The sequence below is a fragment of the Macaca nemestrina genome, chromosome 12 (assembly GCF_043159975.1).
Source record: "Macaca nemestrina isolate mMacNem1 chromosome 12, mMacNem.hap1, whole genome shotgun sequence".
NCBI lineage: Eukaryota > Metazoa > Chordata > Mammalia > Primates > Cercopithecidae > Macaca > Macaca nemestrina.
In genome coordinates, this window is record NC_092136.1 from 93,549,701 (window position 1) to 93,567,610 (window position 17,910).

General features: G+C 41.2%; 1 protein-coding gene across 6 annotated transcripts in view; it reads right to left on the bottom strand.

Annotated features, from left to right (window-relative positions):
* Positions 1-17,910, bottom strand: part of LOC105484354 (uncharacterized) — a 350,064-nt gene that overhangs the window by 311,928 nt on the left and 20,226 nt on the right. The window lies entirely within an intron of this gene.

Below are 17,910 nucleotides of genomic sequence, written 5' to 3' on the forward strand. Positions count from 1 at the left end.
GGCCAAATCCCCTTGTAACCCCTGCAATTAACTTGTACAAAATAAGGGCAGTTTTGACATAGTGGAGAGTACATGATCTTAGGCAGACTCTAAATGCACACTGACCATAGGGAAGCCTGCTAAGTCCAGAGTTCAGTTTTGCCACAAAGAGGAAAGTAGGGGAGAGAATACCGTGGTTGAGAGGGAGAGGATGGGCCTCCTGAACTGCATTGGTTCAGCACCTGTTACGGACTGGGCTAGAACTTTACATATCTACATTTTCTCCATTAATTCTCCCACCAGCTGCATGTGTTAGGTATTCCTATCACCCTGTTATTGATGGTTATTCTCCTCCACCTCAAACGCTGTCCTCTCTAAACAGCCCTGGCTCTCTCCTAGTTACCTCCTGCTAACCCTTGCGAAAGGAAAATAAATCTTGGGGCTCCAAAATCACTAAGCAAAAGGGAAAAGTCAAGCTGGGAACTGCTTAGGGCAAACCTGCTTCCCATTCTATTCAAAGTCACCCCTCTGCTCACTGGGATAAATGTGTATCTGATTGCCTCCTTTGGAGAGGCTAATGAGAAACTCAAAAGAATGCAACCATTTGTCTCTTATCTACTTAAGACCTGGAAGCCCCCTCCCCCACTTCAATCCCACCTTTGCTTCGAGTTGTCCCTCCTTTTCCGAACCAAACCAATGCTCATCGTACACGTGTTGATTGATGTCTCATGTCTCCCTAAAACATATAAAAGTCAACTGTGCACTGACCACCTTGGGCACATGTCGTCAGGACCTCCTGAGGCAATGTCACGGCACGTGTCCTCAACCTTGGCAAATTAAACTTTCTGAATTAACTGAGACCTGTCACAGACATTTCGGGTTCACACTCGTTAGGACTCATTCAGTTATTACTCAGTTCCTCTGAGAACGTTTCCCTTGCCCTCCCCTGGGCCTCAGCTCCCACAGCCACCTGGATGACAGCTGGTATGCTATGCTGTGCGGTAATTAGTTGTTTACTTTTCTGACAGCCTCCACTAGACTCCAAGAGGGAGAAATTTCATCTTACTCATTTTCATGTCTCTCAGACTTAGCACAGTGCCTGGCATGCGATCTGTGCTTAGTTAAAATTTGTAGAATGAACTGAGTAAACTGCTCATGGGTATACTGTTAGCTTCCGCTTCCATTTAGGTCTGTTAGGCTCCAAAGCCTTATCACAAAAGCTTCTATTCAAGACTTTGTATTAAGTAGACATAGTATTCAGAACACTGTTTCAGCAAAAAAAAAGAAAAAAAAAGAAAAAGAAAAAGAAAAAAAGGGAGAAGAAAACTCATTATCCAAGTTGAAATTGATGTTAGAGGTCAGGGAGAATCTCCTGGCATTCTCCAAGAAAAGACATTGAGTGATACGTTGCTGGTTGAGTACGAGGGTGAGTGCTGCAGTGCTGTGTAGAATGTATTAGTTGTTTGTAAATACTAGAGTAATTCTGCCCTTTCCAATCCTTCTGTGGCCCACGGGGTCACAAGGAGCAGAGGACAATAGCGTCTCCTGCTGCCTTTCCTCAGAGTACGATTTCAGAATATCTAGAAGAATACCCAGCCGAAGAATTTAATCTTGTCCCCCAAAGTAAAAACTAAACAAATAACTTTAATTTTCAAGCTTTGGCAAGGTATTCCAAGTATCCAACTGGTGGCCTTTAATTTACAGATGGCCAAAATTGACACCTTTTTTTTCACTAAGGCAGCACGGAAATGTTTTAAAGAGATTGACAAAACTCTGCATAACAATATAATGTTCTACTTCCATCATGGGCAAGAGCATTTTAGTGGACCATATTGTAATTATAAATATGTTTCATTTCATCAGTATGGATTTAGACTATTTTGTGTGTGTGTGTGTGTGTGTGTGTGTGTGTGTGTGTGTGTGTATTGAGAGGGTGTCCAAATGAACTAATAGCTATACAGAAGATCACCAAGAAGAATGAGGAGCCCTGTATGCACTTTATCCCAGATAAAAGATCATGAAGGAAATAGTTAAAGCCCATCCTAAACTATTCTGCTAAAATCTGAACTAGAGTATATACAAGCGTACCTCATAAATATTGCATGTACGGATCCAGATCACTGCAAAAAAGCAATTATCATGATAAAGTGAGTCACATGAATTTTTTGGTGTTCCAGTATATATAGAAGACATGTTCATGCTATGCTGTACTCTATTAATTGTGCAATTGTGTGTATCATTATGTCTATAAAACAATATACATACCTTAATTTTAAAATGCTTTCTTGCTAAAAAGTGTGAAGGATCATCTGACCCTTCGGTGAGTCGTAATCTTTTTGCTGGTGGAGAGTCTTGCCTGGATGTTAATGACTGCTGACTGATCAGGGTGGTAGTTGCTGAAGGTTGGGGAGGTTGTGGCAATTTCTTAACATAACAATGATATTTGCACATCAATTGACTCTTCCTTTCATGAAAGATTTCTCTGTAACATGTGATGCTGTTAGAAAGCATTGTACCCACAGTGGTACTGCTTTCAAAATTTCAGTCAGTCCTCTCAAATCCTGTCACCACTTTAGCAACTGAGTTTATGCAATATTTTAAATCCTTTCTTGTCCTTTCAACAATGTTCACAGCATCTTCACCGGGGGTAGATTGTATCTCAATAAACCACTTTCTTAGTTTATCTATAAAAAGCAATTCCTCATCAATTCAACTTTCGTCATGAGAGTGCAGCAATCCAGTCACATCTTCAGGCTCCACTTCTAATTCTAGTTTTCTTGCTATTTCCATCACATCTGCAGTTATTTCCTCCACTAAAGTCTTGAGCGCCTGCAAGTCATTCATGAGGATCTGGGTTATCAGTAAAATAATTTTACTCATTTATTTATTTATTGTATTCTTTTTTAGGGACAGGGTCTCATTCTGCTGCCCAGACTGGAGTGCAGTGGTGCAATGATGGCTCACTGCAATCCTGACCTTCCAAACTCAAGTGATCCTCCCACCTCAGCCTCCTGAGTAGTTGCGACTACAGGTGCAACATCACCACACCTGGCTAATTTTTGTATTTTTTTCTAGAGACAGGGTCTCACCATGTTTCCCAGGCTGGTCTTGAGCTCCTGAGCTCAAGCCATCCTACTGACTCAGCCTCCAAAAGTGTGGGGATTACAGGAATGAGCCACCATGCCTCACCAGTAAAATAATTTGTAAAAAGTCATCCATGAAGATTGGAATCAACTTCTTCCTAACTCCTATTAATGTTAATATTTCAACCTCCTCCTGTGAATCATGAATGTTCTGAATGGTGAATCCTTTCCAGAAAGTTTTCAATCTATTTTGCCCCAATCCATCAGAGGAATCACTATGAATGGCAGCTATATAGCCTTACAAAATGTATTTCTGAAATGATAAAACTTAAATGTTAAAATTACTCTTTGATCCATGGATACTGTGTTAGCAGGCATGAAAACAACATTAATCTCCTTGTACATCTCCATCAGAGCTTTTGGGTGACTAGATGCATTGTCAATAAGCACTAACATTTTGAAAGGAATCTTTTTCACTGAGCAGTAAGTATCATCAATGGCGGACTTAAAATATTCAATAAACCATGCTGTACACAAATATGTTGTCATCAGGCTTTGTTGTTCCATTTATAGAGTACAGCCAGTACATTTAGCATAATTCTTAAAGGCCCTAGGAGTTTTAGAATACTAAATAAGCACTAGCTTCAACTTAAAGTAGGTGCAGTAGCTCCTAACAAGAGAGTCAGCCTGTCCATTGAGAGTCAGGCCTTGACATCCTCTGTAGCCAAGAAAATTCTAGATGGTATCTTCTTCCAATGGCAGGGTGTTTCATCTACACTGAAAATGTGCTGATGGCATAGGAAAAAGAAACAATGCTGACTATTAGTAACTCCTGGGTTTTGGAAATCTGTGTATGCATAGAATATTGAAGTTGAGCTTGAGTCTGTGAACGGAAAGTAAATCTTGGGACCCCAAAATCACTCAGCCAGAGGGAAAAGTCAAGCTGGGAACTGCGGGCAAAACCTGCCTCTCATTCTATTCCTAAATAAGATAGGTACAAAGATTAAAAAGCTACATTCCTTCATCACAATTTACCTACTAGGAAATTACTTGTGGACAAAGGAGAGGCAGAACTCAAAGTCATTCCTGTGCTCACGTGAGACAAATGCATCTCCGATTGCTTCCTTTGCCCTATTTCACTAAGCCAGACTAAGGCATAAGTGATGATTCCTGTAAATTGGACACTGGGTGAAAAGGTAATCAGAAACTCAAAAGAATGCAATCGTTTGTCTCTTACCTACCTATGACCTGGAAGCTCCTTCCCCACTTTGAGTTGTCCCTCCTTTGCAGACTGAACCAATGTACATCTTACATATATTTCTTGATGTCTCATGTCTCCCTAAAATATATGAAACCAAGCTGTGCACCAACCACCTTGGGCACATGTCATCAGGACCTCCAACGCTGTGTCATGGGCGAGTCCTTAACTTTGGCAAAATAAACTTTCTAAATCAATTGAGACCTGTCTCAAATACTTTTTAGTTTACAACTCAGTCCTCCACTTTAAGAGTCCAAGCCAGTAGAACTCTCTGTAATGATGGAAATGTCCTATATTTGCACTGTCCATAATAGTAACTATTGATTGTGCATATTTGAAAAATATGTTTGGTCTTTGAACCTGTTTCCTGGCATGCAACTCCTAAAATTATTAGAAACTCCAAAGTTACGTCTTTTTGTATGCTAATAATTGATTGATCACCCAAAAGCTCTGATGGAGATGTACAAGGAGATTAATGTTGTTTTCATGCCTGCTAACACAGTATCCATGGATCAAAGAGTAATTTTAACATTTAAGTTTTATCATTTCAGAAATACATTTTGTAAGTATGCTAATAATTGATTGATGGCTATCCTAGGTAGCTTCAGGATAGAGGCTGGTCACTGGAAAGACCAAGGCATGATTGGAGGGTTGGGACTTTCAATCCATCCCCAACCTCTGAAGAGGAGCTGAAGGTTAAGTTGATTACCAATGGCCAATGGTTTATTCAATTATGTTTATGTAATAAAGCCTTCATAAAACCCCAAAAGAACAGGGTTCAGGAAGCTTCTGGATAGCTGAACGCATGGCGTTTCCTGGAGGGTGGTGTGCCTGTGGAGAGCATGAAATCTCCTTGCCCCTTCCCCCATACCTCGTCCTATGCATCTCTTCATCTGCAGCTTCTGTAATATCATTTATAATAAACCAGTAAACATAAGTGATTCCCTGAGTTCTATGAGCCACTCTAGCAAATTAATCTAACCCAAAGAGGGTGTCCTGGGAACCCCAACTTGAAGACCACTGTTCAGAAGTTCCTGAGGCCTGGAGTTGTGACCTGTGGAAGTGGGGGGCAGTCCTGTGGGACTAAGCCCTCAACATGTGGTTTTCGAGGCTATCTCCCAGGTAGAGCGCATCAGGATTGAACTGGAGGATACCCAGCTGATGTCCACTGCAAAATTAATTGCTTGCTTAAGTATGTGAGGAAAAACCCCCATACATTTGGTCATAGAGGTCTTCTGTATTGATTGTTGTTGGTAGTGTGAGAGCAGAGGAAAACACTTTTTGAGTTTGAGCGTGTTTCCTGTCAGAACTAGCCACTAGCCGCATGTGGATATGGAGCACTTAGCATGTGGCTAGTGTGACTGAGAAACCAAATTTTTCAAATTAATGTTTATTACTTTAAATTTAAGTTTAAATAACTACATGTGGCTAGTGGCTGCCATATTTGTTTAGCACAGGATTCTAGACAATCAAGTCAGGCAAACTTGAATTCAAATCCCAAATCTGTATGACCTCACTTCTCTGAGCCCCAGTACCCTAAAATGGACATAACAAGATTTACTTTTAACCACACCAAGAAGGGAAGTTTCTGGAAGAAACAGCATCACCCAACACGGAGAACTGTCTCTCTTTCAGGAGAGAGAATCTGATTTGCTATGTTCAGCTACTGCTTTGCCCACCCCATGCCCCCAATTCCTGGTGCGATCTATAGTGAAAGCAGAACTGGACTCACCACAGTGGAAACATGGCCACACAGCAGGGAGAAAGGGCAGACATGACTGATGCTGGTTTATTCTTAAGTAATGTCTCCCACATTCTTTATATTTTAGGAGTCCTTGTAAGCTGTCTTTAGTGTTTTTTGGAAAAAGATGGGAGAGGGGGAGGTGGTAGGAGAGGCTAGGGATCTCAGGGAGCAAGGATGCAATTACCAAGCAGACATCTCTTGAGTACCTATAACACAAAACTATGTAAGACATGATTATAATACAGTAAGCCCAAAGAAACTTTAGCCTCAGTGTCAACTTTGGCTCAAGTTACCAACACCTGCTCTTCAGCTTCTAGATTCTCAGGCCTGTGTGATGAAAGCCAGTGTTCAGAGCAATGACCCAGACACTCCAAGAGCTTCCATCAGCACTGAAAGACAAACTTACATGTTCCTGGAACAGTCTGAGGACAAGAAAACAGACTTGCTCATTTGGAAATATTTTCAACAAGATATGGACAAAAGAGGCCTCATAGCTAATTTTAAGTTAATCTTTATCTTTCAGTAAACAGAACACTCCATTCCCCATCAAAGCCCTTACTGTAAAAAATTTGTGTCGGCAAGAATTGATAAGTAAAAAGAGATCAGAGAGAAAACAAACAACCCTGGAGAAGTATCACTTGGTGGTAGATGATCTGATTATTTCTGGCTTGCATGATCTGCATGCACCTGCAAAACTATGCAAAAGACATGGCAAACACAAAACTAGGGGAAACACAAAACTAAGCCTACTATTTTTACACATCTGAGCGAGGAACTTCAGGAAAATCCTAGATGGGCCACTCCAGAGTAATTATGATAGTTAACACAGCAGGCACCACTGTTAGGCACTTAGTATATAGTAACTTATTTAAATAAGATACAAATACATATATGCATATACACATATATACACATATATATGTATGTGTTTTGTATATAATTCTGAAAGGTAGAGATTATCATCACTCCCACTTTACAGATGAGGAAACAGAGTCAATGAGTGAAGAAAACCTTTGGTTTACACGACACTATCTATTTTTAAAGAATTTTTGGTGGCCTAATAAGTCAATGTCTAAAGAGCCAAATATAAAGTTGAAAATAAATTAACATTCAATAGTTGTCCAGACACCCAACCCAGATAGTTCTGGCTCAGAAATGGATTTTGGAGGGTCCAAATTAGTCATTCATCCAAGCAGGTGTTAATTCTGCAATTTTTAGAATTGGGGGTGTCTCTATGGAATCTGCAATTTAAATTAGCAACAACCTCCACCCCAAATTATGCATTAAGGTGACAACCACTTATAAAAGTCACTAAGACGTCCAACTTCTCAACTTTTGAGTTCAGTTGTGTTAAAAAGCCAAGAGGCTTTTTAACTCAAGCACAGACATAGTGGGATGGCATAATCGCATTGAGTCAAGATCAAATTTGACCACAGGGAAGTCATCTATTAAAGAAAATCACTCAAAGAGCACACAGAATTGCTCGTTAAAAGTGATCATAAACCATGGTACAAATATTGATGTTTATTAACATTTTTATTATGGCCATTTTAAATGGATAGCTTAGCAGACTATTCATTTATCTGTTCTGTGGGCCCCCACCTTGGCTCTAATGAGTTTGCCTTATAAAATTACTGAAATCAGACCATGCTGTAAAAGCTGGAGCTGAGCAGCCCTGTGGGGGTTTCTCAGAAAAATCAACAATGAACATATACTGTATTATTGGAACAGGATAGTGCCATGTAGAATGGCAGAACGAATGAAGCCACCATTGGCAGGAATATAAAATTCAGTAGTTTTGGAACAACAGGAGAGGAGAAAGCATTTACATTTTCTGTTTTGCAGTCACCATTGTGGGTGACACTCTGTCCTCCGTATTCCTTTTTCTTTCTAGTTTAACTTTTCCTCCTCTTGGCCCTATAGGACTTCTCTCCAGGCTCTTTGAACAGAATAAAACATCCCTTCTATTCCTCTGCCCACTAACCTCTGGGCATGTATGCACTTCTCTCCCTCCCCTTTCTCCTTACCACACTGTGTCTGTCTATTTCAGCATTATCTAGCTGAAATAGACATGATCTGGGCCACAAGGGCAGGAAGCCAATGTCTCTGGTGGGAGAGCAGGTGGGCAGGACTCTCTTGACTAATGCCAGGCCCCACCTGCACATGCTGTGTGTTCCTGTCTATCCATGTTCCCATTCTGGGTGCTCCCCAGAGCTCTGTATACCCTCCTTGTGAAGAGCTGGCAGGGTCATCATTGAACCAGCTATGACAATCATGGAAGTTCTCAAGTAGTATAAAAGGGAACATTAAAAGTTAGATTTTAATGCATGCGTAAAGGAGAATGGGATATTCTGAAAAGGGGTTTTGGAGGCTAGAACATTTAAAATACAGTTAAAAACATAAGAAACTAGTTACAGTGGTTGCTTCTGGGGAGAGGGACCCGAAGACTGGAACAGAGTGGAAGGATGACTTCCTTTTAATTGTACTTAATTCTTTTGCAGGTTTTGGATTTTGTGTCATGTGTATTTTTTTTTTAAATCAGGCTTTAATGGACATTGGGGGTCATCTAGTTGAAGCCGAGATGTAAGGCATTGTTTTCACAAAACAGAACCCCTGGTAACTGCTCATCTGCCTTTCGCCAGATGTCCCCGAAGTTCTCTCAGATGGAGGCAACCCATTCAGCAGTCCCCATGTTTGCCCAGAGAATTGACACAAGGATGGGCAGCAGGTGGGACTCATACTTTTCATGCTGTGCCCAACTCATTTCTCATGCACCTTCATATAAAAACTACTCCTTCAATGCTTTTGCCCTCCAGTATCTCACACTTAATAATGTCTATATTTATTGAGTTTTAACTAAATATATAGCATTACTAAATGCTCTAAATACATCATCTAATTTCTTCCCATTTATAGATGTGAAAGCTGACATTAAGAGAAGTTAAGTGATTCCATGGCTGCTGTGTGCTAACCCTAAGATTCAAATCCAGGTGTGTCCGAAACCTACACTCTCAATTCCAGCACAATACTACCTTTCCTTCCACTCTCTGTTGCTTGCTTTTATTACTTCCTGTCACCCCCACATCCACTGAAGAGTTTTCCATGTGACATGGAATTTCTATCCTCTCCTTACCTCATGTCATCCCAGGGTTAGGGAAGTGATTAGGCTGTCCTGTCTAATGGTTTTTGTGAACAGAGAAAAGAAGGAAAAAAGGAAAAGCGGAAAAAGGAGACAATAGGAGTGTGTAGCAAGGGAGAGAAAAGAGAGATAGAAAGAAGGCTGAGGGAAAATAAAAAAAAGTAATGCAACAAGCACCTCGAAAATTTTTAGAGATGTTCTTTCGATGAGTTTGAGAATTCACATGGAAACCCTGGGAGGATGGTAAAGAAGGGCAGGTAGGAAAAGTAGAGGAAGCATAATTAAAGCCGCCAGAAAAAAAGTAACCATCAGGAATATCCAGACATTACCTCTTTCTCACTCTCTATCACCACTTCTCCCCCAACACACACACACAGAGAGAGACAGAGAGAGAGAGAGAGAGAGAGAGAGAGAGAGAGAGAGAGAGAGTAAAGCCCTGACAACTGTAGATTCCATTTTCGAGGATTCTGCTTCTCTTCTTCCTAGGACCTTGTGCTTTGGCTTTTCAGTTCACTTTTTTTTTTTTTTTTTTTTTTTTTTTTGAGACGGGATCTCGTTCTGTCACCCAGGCTGGAGTGCAGTGGTGTAATCTTAGCTCACTGCAATCTCCACCTCCCAGGTTCAAGCAATTCTCCTGCCTCAGCCTCCCTAGTAGCTGGGATTATAGGCATGTGCCATCACGCCCAGCTAATTTTTGTATTTTTAGTAGAGTCCGGGTTTCACCATGTTGGCTGGTCTCCTAAAGCATAATATCTAATCTTGTGGCTAATGTTAGTCCTACAAAGGCAATCTAGTCCCCAGCCAAGAAGGAGGTCTGCTTTGGGAAAGGGTTGTTACCATCTTTGTTTGAACTATAAACTATAAACTGTTTCTCCCAAAGTTAGTTCAGCCTACACCCAGGAATAAACAAGGACAGCTTGAAGGTTAAAAGTAAGATGGAGTCAGTTAAGTTAAATCTCTTTCACTGTCTGTCATAATTTTGCAAAGGTGGCTTCACTGGGATCAGGGAAGCTCAGGAGGACAGAGGGAGAAAGAGACATGTCTTAGTCCTCTTGGGCTGCCATAAAAAATTGCCATAGACTGGGTGGCTTAAGCAATATACATTCATTTCTCACAGTCCTAAAGGCTGGGAAGTCTAAGATCAAGGCAGCAGCAGACTGGGTGTCTGGTGAGGACCTGCTTCTCGGTTTGTGGATGGCTGCCTTCTCACTCTATGTTCATGTGGCAAAGAGCAGAAAGAGAAAGGAAGTTTCCTTGTGTTTCTTCTTCTAAGGGCATTAACCTCATTCATGAGGACTCTACTCTCATGATCTTATCTAACCCTAATTAACCCCCAAAGGCCCTATCTTCCAATACTATCACAATGCGGATTAGGATTTCATCATATACATTTGAAGGAGAGAGGGGAGACACAAACATTCAGTCCATAGCAGGATCTTTTTTTTTTCTTTGAGACGGAGTCTGCTCTGTCACCCAGGCTGGAGTGCAGTGGCGTGATCTCAGCTCACTGCAACTTCTGACTCCTGGGTTCAAGCGATTCTCCTACCTCAGCCTCCTGAGTAGCTGGGATTATAGGCATGCATGACCACACTGGCTAATTTTTGTATTTTAGTAGAGATGGGGTTTTACCATGTTGACCAGGCTGGTCTTGAACTCCTGACCTCAGGTGATCCTCCCACCTCAGCCTCCCAAAGTGCTGGGATTACAGGTGTGAACCACCGTGCCCAGCCAGAACTTTTTTTCCATTCAAAATTTACAAAGCAATTCTAGAAATAAAAAAGTTAATCATATCTCTCCCCCTCTTCCCTGGCTAACTGATGGCCTGAAAATAAATAACAATTATTGTCCTCTTCTCAGCCATCCCAATAAGCCATCCTACAGTGAAAAAAAAAAAAAAAAAAAAAAAAACTGCAGCCAAGCTTGCGTACTGGGAACAAATAAGAAGAGAGCTCATGTTTGCTTTTTGAACTTGAAAGTGCTTGCCATAGCCTTACTAAGGGACATGGGCGAATGCTCACACACACACAGACGCAGACACAGACACAGACACACACACACGTAGGAAAATTATCTAGATAAGTAGACTTTATATCTTTTAAGTTTTCTACAGCCTGTGTTCCAGGCAGAAAAGATGATTCAAGTTCTGACAGGGGACTGGTTTGAAAAAGAAACTTTGAAGGATTTAAACAGTTTTCTGAACAAGACAAAACTCAAACTGTCAAGAAGATTTGCATTACTTTCCTTATTTTCCCTCTGCCCTCTTTCTATTTCTCTTTTTTCTCCCTTGCTACACACTCCGATCATCTCCTTTTTCCACTCATTCTTTTTTTCCTTCTCCACCAATGTGATTAGACAGGCAGCCAATAATGTTGTTCTGACTGTATCACAGTGTTTGGGGAATTAGAAAAAAATAAGTGCCATACCTCATTAGAAGACTGTCAGTCTGGGGAAAAAAATCCAAGTAAGAGTCATGGGAGCAGAATATTTGGAGCTCTCAGCTTATAATCAGGGAGATGCCATAGATGGGGTGGCTTAAGCAATAAACATTCATTTCTCACAGTTCTGAGTTCTGAATCTCTCAGCCCATAATCAGGAAGATGAGAAGAGTTACCTCTTCAGGGGATGATTTTACTTAATTAGATGGGTTGATAGTAACAAGAATTCAAATATTTTTACTGATGTTTGCACCATAAGCATGGGGCCAACCCTGCAGCAGTTCCCAATAAATATTACCTCATTAGCATATTCTGGCAGAACATAAAAGCAAGGTCTGAAACATTATGCCACTGGCTTGCAAGCCACCGTGAATCCTTTTGTCACAGACAATGGTAGCAAGAAGCACCTGAATAATTTTTAGAGATGTCCTTTCTAAGAGTTTGAGTATCCACATGGAAACCCCAGAGCCCTAAATTAGGAATCAGGCAAAGCAAACAACACCTACTGTGTGCCACACCTGTGCGGAGCAAAAGCTTGCAGATTCTGCTCTGGAAGCGTTGAAGTCAGCTGGTGAGATAAAAAGTAAAGAAAAAAATAATATACTGGGATAAATGCAACAATAAAGTTGAGAATATGTATGGAAAAATACACCCTTCTTTGATGAGCAGAAACCCAGAAAGCTAGCAACCTGTAGCCTCCACTTTCTTCTGCCCTAACCAGCTGCATTCTCTTCTCACTGAGCTCTTGGCTCCCGTTTGTGGCCCTGGGTCCACCCAAATGCGGACATGACTCCTACCAAGACTGCTTTGTAACAAACATTCTTCACCTCTGAGAACTCCCAGTCTGCTGCTGACCCTGGTAGCCAGTAGCCCTTTGTGGTTCCCTGTGCTCCTCACTTTTAACCTATTTCAGACCAGAAATGCCCATTCACGCTTTGGCCCCTACCTAGATTTTTGGACACCTGACTTCTGTCTGTTCCTGTCCACTGATATCCCACTCTCACAGGTCTTTGACATACCCACACCTGGTGATTTGCCTCATGCTCAGACCCCAATGCTTCCTACTTTCCCATCCCTCTCCTTGGCCTGGTGGAGTCCTAATCTATGTCTGGTTGGGTGGAAGGTGAAGACTAAGTATTCTTGCCCCAGTTAAGTGAGTTACATTATAATAATAAAAAAATGGAAAATGGTAGAATTTCCTCTTGCTATGACATGTCATCCTTGTCTAGGTGAAATTATCCAATCAGTCCCTGTGATATGGTTTGGCTCTGCATCCCCACCCAAATCTCATCTTGAACTGTAGCTCCCATGATTCCTATGTGCTGTGGGAGAGCCCAGTGGGAGATAACTGAATCATGGGGGCAGTTTCCCCATACTGTTCTCATCATGGTAGTGAGTAAGTCTCACAAGATCTGATGATTTTATAAGGGGTTTTCCTTTTCTCTTGGCTCTCATTCTGTCTTGTGTGCTGCCATGTAAGACATGCCTTTTGCCTTCCACCATGATTGTGAGGCCTCCCCAGCCACGTGGAACTGTGAGTCCATTAAACCTCTTTTTCTTTATAAATTACCCAGTCTTTAGTACGTCTTTATCAGCACCATGAAAATGGTTTGTAAGGTTTGGAATCCAGAAAGAGGTCTCCATAGCTTTAAGAGACCAAACAAGAGGTCACCACCATATCAGAGTGATCCTCTTCCTCCTCTTAGTTATGAAATGAATTAACCCCACAGGGGAAGTTAGCAAGTATTATCACTACCTTCAGAGTGCCAAAAAGTACTGCAGCTAAACCTTTTAATTGTTCAGGAGGTGGTGACGGACTGGGTATATATTAACATCGGGTTCCTTGTGTGGCTCAAGTCCACAGGAGGAAGGAGCAAGGGAGAGCTCATCAAGGGGACAGCCATGCCAGCTGCCTTCTCTCTCTTTCTCCTGATCTGTATACCAGATGCGAAAATACTGCTTCTACTTTGCAATGGGGTGCTGAGGAAATATTGTGGGTCTCCCCACTGCACTAGAACTCCCTAGGATGGAGGAAGAAACTTGCTTAATTCTCTACCCCTATGCTTAGGTCAGTGTCTGGCACATAGTGACAGCATGATTAATGCTTAGTGAACAAATGAATAGGCCTATGTTTCACTCCATTTTCAATCTACCAATTAAATATTCTTTCAGTTAATACTTCTTGAATTGAATTCAGTTATTAACAGAGATTAGGGGGCCCTTTCTGAAATGTTGACTTAGGAGACCCAAATTTTTTAATTAAAGTACCAAGTCTCCTTCTATTTAGGCAGCACATAATCTTTGGCAAAAATAATAATAATAATAATAATAATAATTCAGATCCAACCTAATCTAGATTGTAAGGATTCCTTTCTTAAGGTTGATGTCATTGAACTGTGACCTTCAGAGATTAGTCTGGCATTTTGAAGTTGGAGTCTTAGGTTCAACTAAGGTTCAGAGCAATCCAGTGAATGAAACAGACTAATAATTTTTCATTTGGACAAATTTCAAACATTCATGTAAAAATTATATGGTGTTTTCTTCAAACACAGCAGGAATACTAATGGAAAAGAAGGTGCAAGCATCTCTCTCTCTCTCTCTCTCAATTCTGAAGCACTTAATTGGAATCTTGAATAACAATGATGACTTGGATATGGCTTTTGGAGCAGAGACAGTGTCTAAGAATTGCTTCACCTGAACCTGAAATGTGTCCGCATGTCTACTGCCCCAGACAGTTTTGAACATGCACATGGGACCTACTGAAGATTAGTGGAGCCAGGACCCAATCCAATGGGAAATCTGTTCTATTTCCCTCAAAATACTAATGCATTCTCCCAGAGTTATACTAATGCATAACTCCCAGGGAGTTAATAAGGCATTTCCTAAACTTCTTAATGATCTCCCAGTCACAAGGCCATTCTCTACACTGTTTGGTCTAAATTATCACATCGTCTTGCCGAGATGTGGCTGGTTCCTAGTGCAGACTGGCTTGGGGTGGAACTGGAAAGATGTCCGCGTTTGTGTTTGTGGCCCAATTCAATGTTCTGCATCTTCCCCTACCCACTCTGTGCCACGTCCCGAGGCTGAGCCACCCTTCAGAAACCCCAGGACCACAGAAGAAAGTTATTCCCCTCTCTCTGCTTTCAGGAAAAGCTTGACATGTGAATTCACCTGATTGAATTTTCTGTTCTAAAATGTGTTCTTGTGGAATGAAAGTCTTTGTTCTCTCTAACTTGGGGTGGAGGGATGGAGAGAGATGTGTGTAGGTTGATGTGTGTACATGTATATATATGTCTACATGGCTAAGGAAGCCCTTGCCCCGTACCCTTCAAGCTCAACAAGTGTATTCGAAGCACTTTGCAAAGGTAAAACAGTGCAAGACAGTGACCCTCAACCTTCACTATACCTTAGGATTACTGGGGAGGCTTTTGAAACACATCAATGCCTGGGCCTTACTCCAGCCCAGGCAACCAGACTGTCAGCCAAGGTTTAGAACCACTGGCACAGTGGAAAATATCTGGGCATTGGCATCAGCAGATGTGGGTTCAAATCTCAGCCTGATATTTACAAATGGCACAAACAAGGCGGTGACACTAATACTAATTACACTGCATTACAGAGCAGTAAAATGATCAGTAGGGCACCTTTCTCATAGCAGAGGCTCACTAATTTTGGTTCCTTTACCCCAGTCTGTCAGACATTTGAGCTAGGTGCCAGAAATTACTCACACAAAAAAACCAAGTATCATGTCAATATCTGGCTCTATAAACAGATACTTTATTTTTAAAGAAAAAAAAAAGTTCCCTAAAACTTCTTCCAGAGTAGTGATTTCTCACCTCTGGATACACATCAGAATCACTCTCAGAGTTAAAAAAAATAAAATAAAAAAGAAAGAAAAGAAAAAAGAAAGGAAAAGGAAAAGAAACAATGCAGATGGATATTGGCTCTGCCCCAACGATTCTGATTTAATTTAATTGACCTAAAATAGGGCAGGCATCAGTATTTTTAAAAGCTTCTAATGTGAGTCCAGATTGAAAAAATAGTATTCTAGAACAAGGATACACATACTATTGCGGAAAAAAAACAATAAATAAGTGGTCAAAAAATGGGTTTGTCTCCAGCTCTGCCACTGACCGTATGACCTTAGACACATCACATAAATTCTCCAGAATTGAAAATGGAGATAATAGTGTTTGGCTTAAAGAATAGTCATAAGGATGAAATGAGATAATGTAAGTGAAAGTGCTTTTTAAACCACAAAGCACTGCACAATTTTAGCTCATATCATTCTGGAGATGATGATGTCTTGGGTTAGCTGCATGACTAGTCTACAATCCTTTTGAGATTGTCCAGTACCTGGGGCTAGGAAGGAGGGCTTGGATATGGGAATACATAAGGACTTGTTAACTGTCACAAGACTTTGACCACTTTCTCCAAATGGCAAAAGAGAAGGTTTTTCTCTGGGTCAAGAATCCATTGAACTTCAAGGCAAATTGAAACAGAAACTTTCTTATCGTCCCAAATAATTTATCTGATGGGTCATTAGTTGCTGAGACTGTATTTTTGCAATACAGTTTCCACTTCCCAAATTTGGCTTCCTCCTGATCCTCCAATACTCCCCCACTGACAGGTTTTTGAGGTAGACTAGAATAGTACATCATTCTAATCACGCAGGTCCTGCGTATCAGGTTTAATTTAGCTACCTGTGCAGTAAGATGTTGGGGTATTTTCAAACCTTTAGCCTCTGGCACTGTAAATCAGTGTGAATGTCAGCCAAGAAAAGTATTGAGATGTGAGTTAGCCTTGTGTCTACAAATACCACTCATTATTTCCGTAATAAGGAGAAAAAAAATAAATGTTGCATTTAAACCCTACTTTGTGGCAGGTCTTAAAAATCAAGGAAGATGAATTGGGGAAGTTTTCTAAAAGCTGCTATGGTTTCACGCCCCCCCCCCCACCCGCTCAGTTTTCAGACCCTCATTGCGGGCTGTAGCCATTCCAAGACAGTGGTTCTCAACCTTGGTCACATCATTTGGGAACCCAGGAGAAATCAGAATCTCAGGCCCCACCTCAGACTTGCTGATTTAGAATCTGCATTTTTTTTTTCATTTTTTTCTTGCTTTTTTTTTTTTTCCTTGAGATGGAATCTCACTCTGTTGCCCAGGCTAGAGTTCAATGCCATGATCTCGGCTCACTGCAACCTCCACCTCGTAGCTTCAAGCAATTCTCATGCCTCAGCCTCTCAAGTAGCTGGGATTACAGGCATGCACCACCACACCCTGCTAATTATTTCTGTATTTTTAGTAGAGACAGTGTTTCGCCATGTTGGCCAGGGAGGTCTGGAACCCCTGATTTCAAGTGATCCACCCGCCTTGGCCTCCCAAAGTGCTGAGATTACAGGCATAAGCCACAGCCTAGAATCTGAATTTTAACCTGGTTTTCTCAGAAGTGATTCCAAAGCCCATTATAGGCATAAGCCAGCCTAGAATCTGAATTTTAACCTGGATTTCTCAGAGGTGATTCCAAAGCCCATTAAAATTTGAGAAGCCCTGTTTGACAGAATCATCTCATCAAAGCCTCCCAAACCAATATGGCAGTTATTAAAACAGACTCAGCCATGAGCCATTATGGGTCTAGGTCAGGACCATACAGTTAGTTCCTGACAAGCTGAGATGGATCCCACAGGCCCCAGACCTGCTAGTTTCAAGAGCAGAGCACTTTCCACCTCACAACATTGGCCCTGATGTAGGGTTGCTTGAGTTTTGTTTAGACAATCATTGAGGACACAGTGTCTATAATTTATTTTACATCTTCTACACAAAGCAGCTTCTCGGGGATTATTCTTAACAGATTAACTGCAAATAGAAGTAAAAGAGAAAAGGTGTAAGAGACACACCATCCAAAAAATGAAGATAATCAAAAAAAATTATATTGATAAGGACCTTGACAAGAAAGCTGGAGAAAGGCTTTAATCTATGGATTTCTGGTAACCCTGGAAACCGGCACCTCTGTAGCACTGGGATAAAAATCCTCAAAGGACTGGGATGAAGATTAGTAACATAATTGGATAGAAGGCAGACAGAGCCCTTTGAGAAATAAATCAATACCCATACAGATGCAGAATACCAATATAATATAGGAACCTTCCCCCACCAGGTGATGGCCTGTGGTAAAACACTGTGGCCATGTCCTAGGTATACCAAACATCAGTGGCTTTGACAGATGATGTGGCCCTGCCATCTTGCACTTTCGTCCACCTGATCCAAACTCTA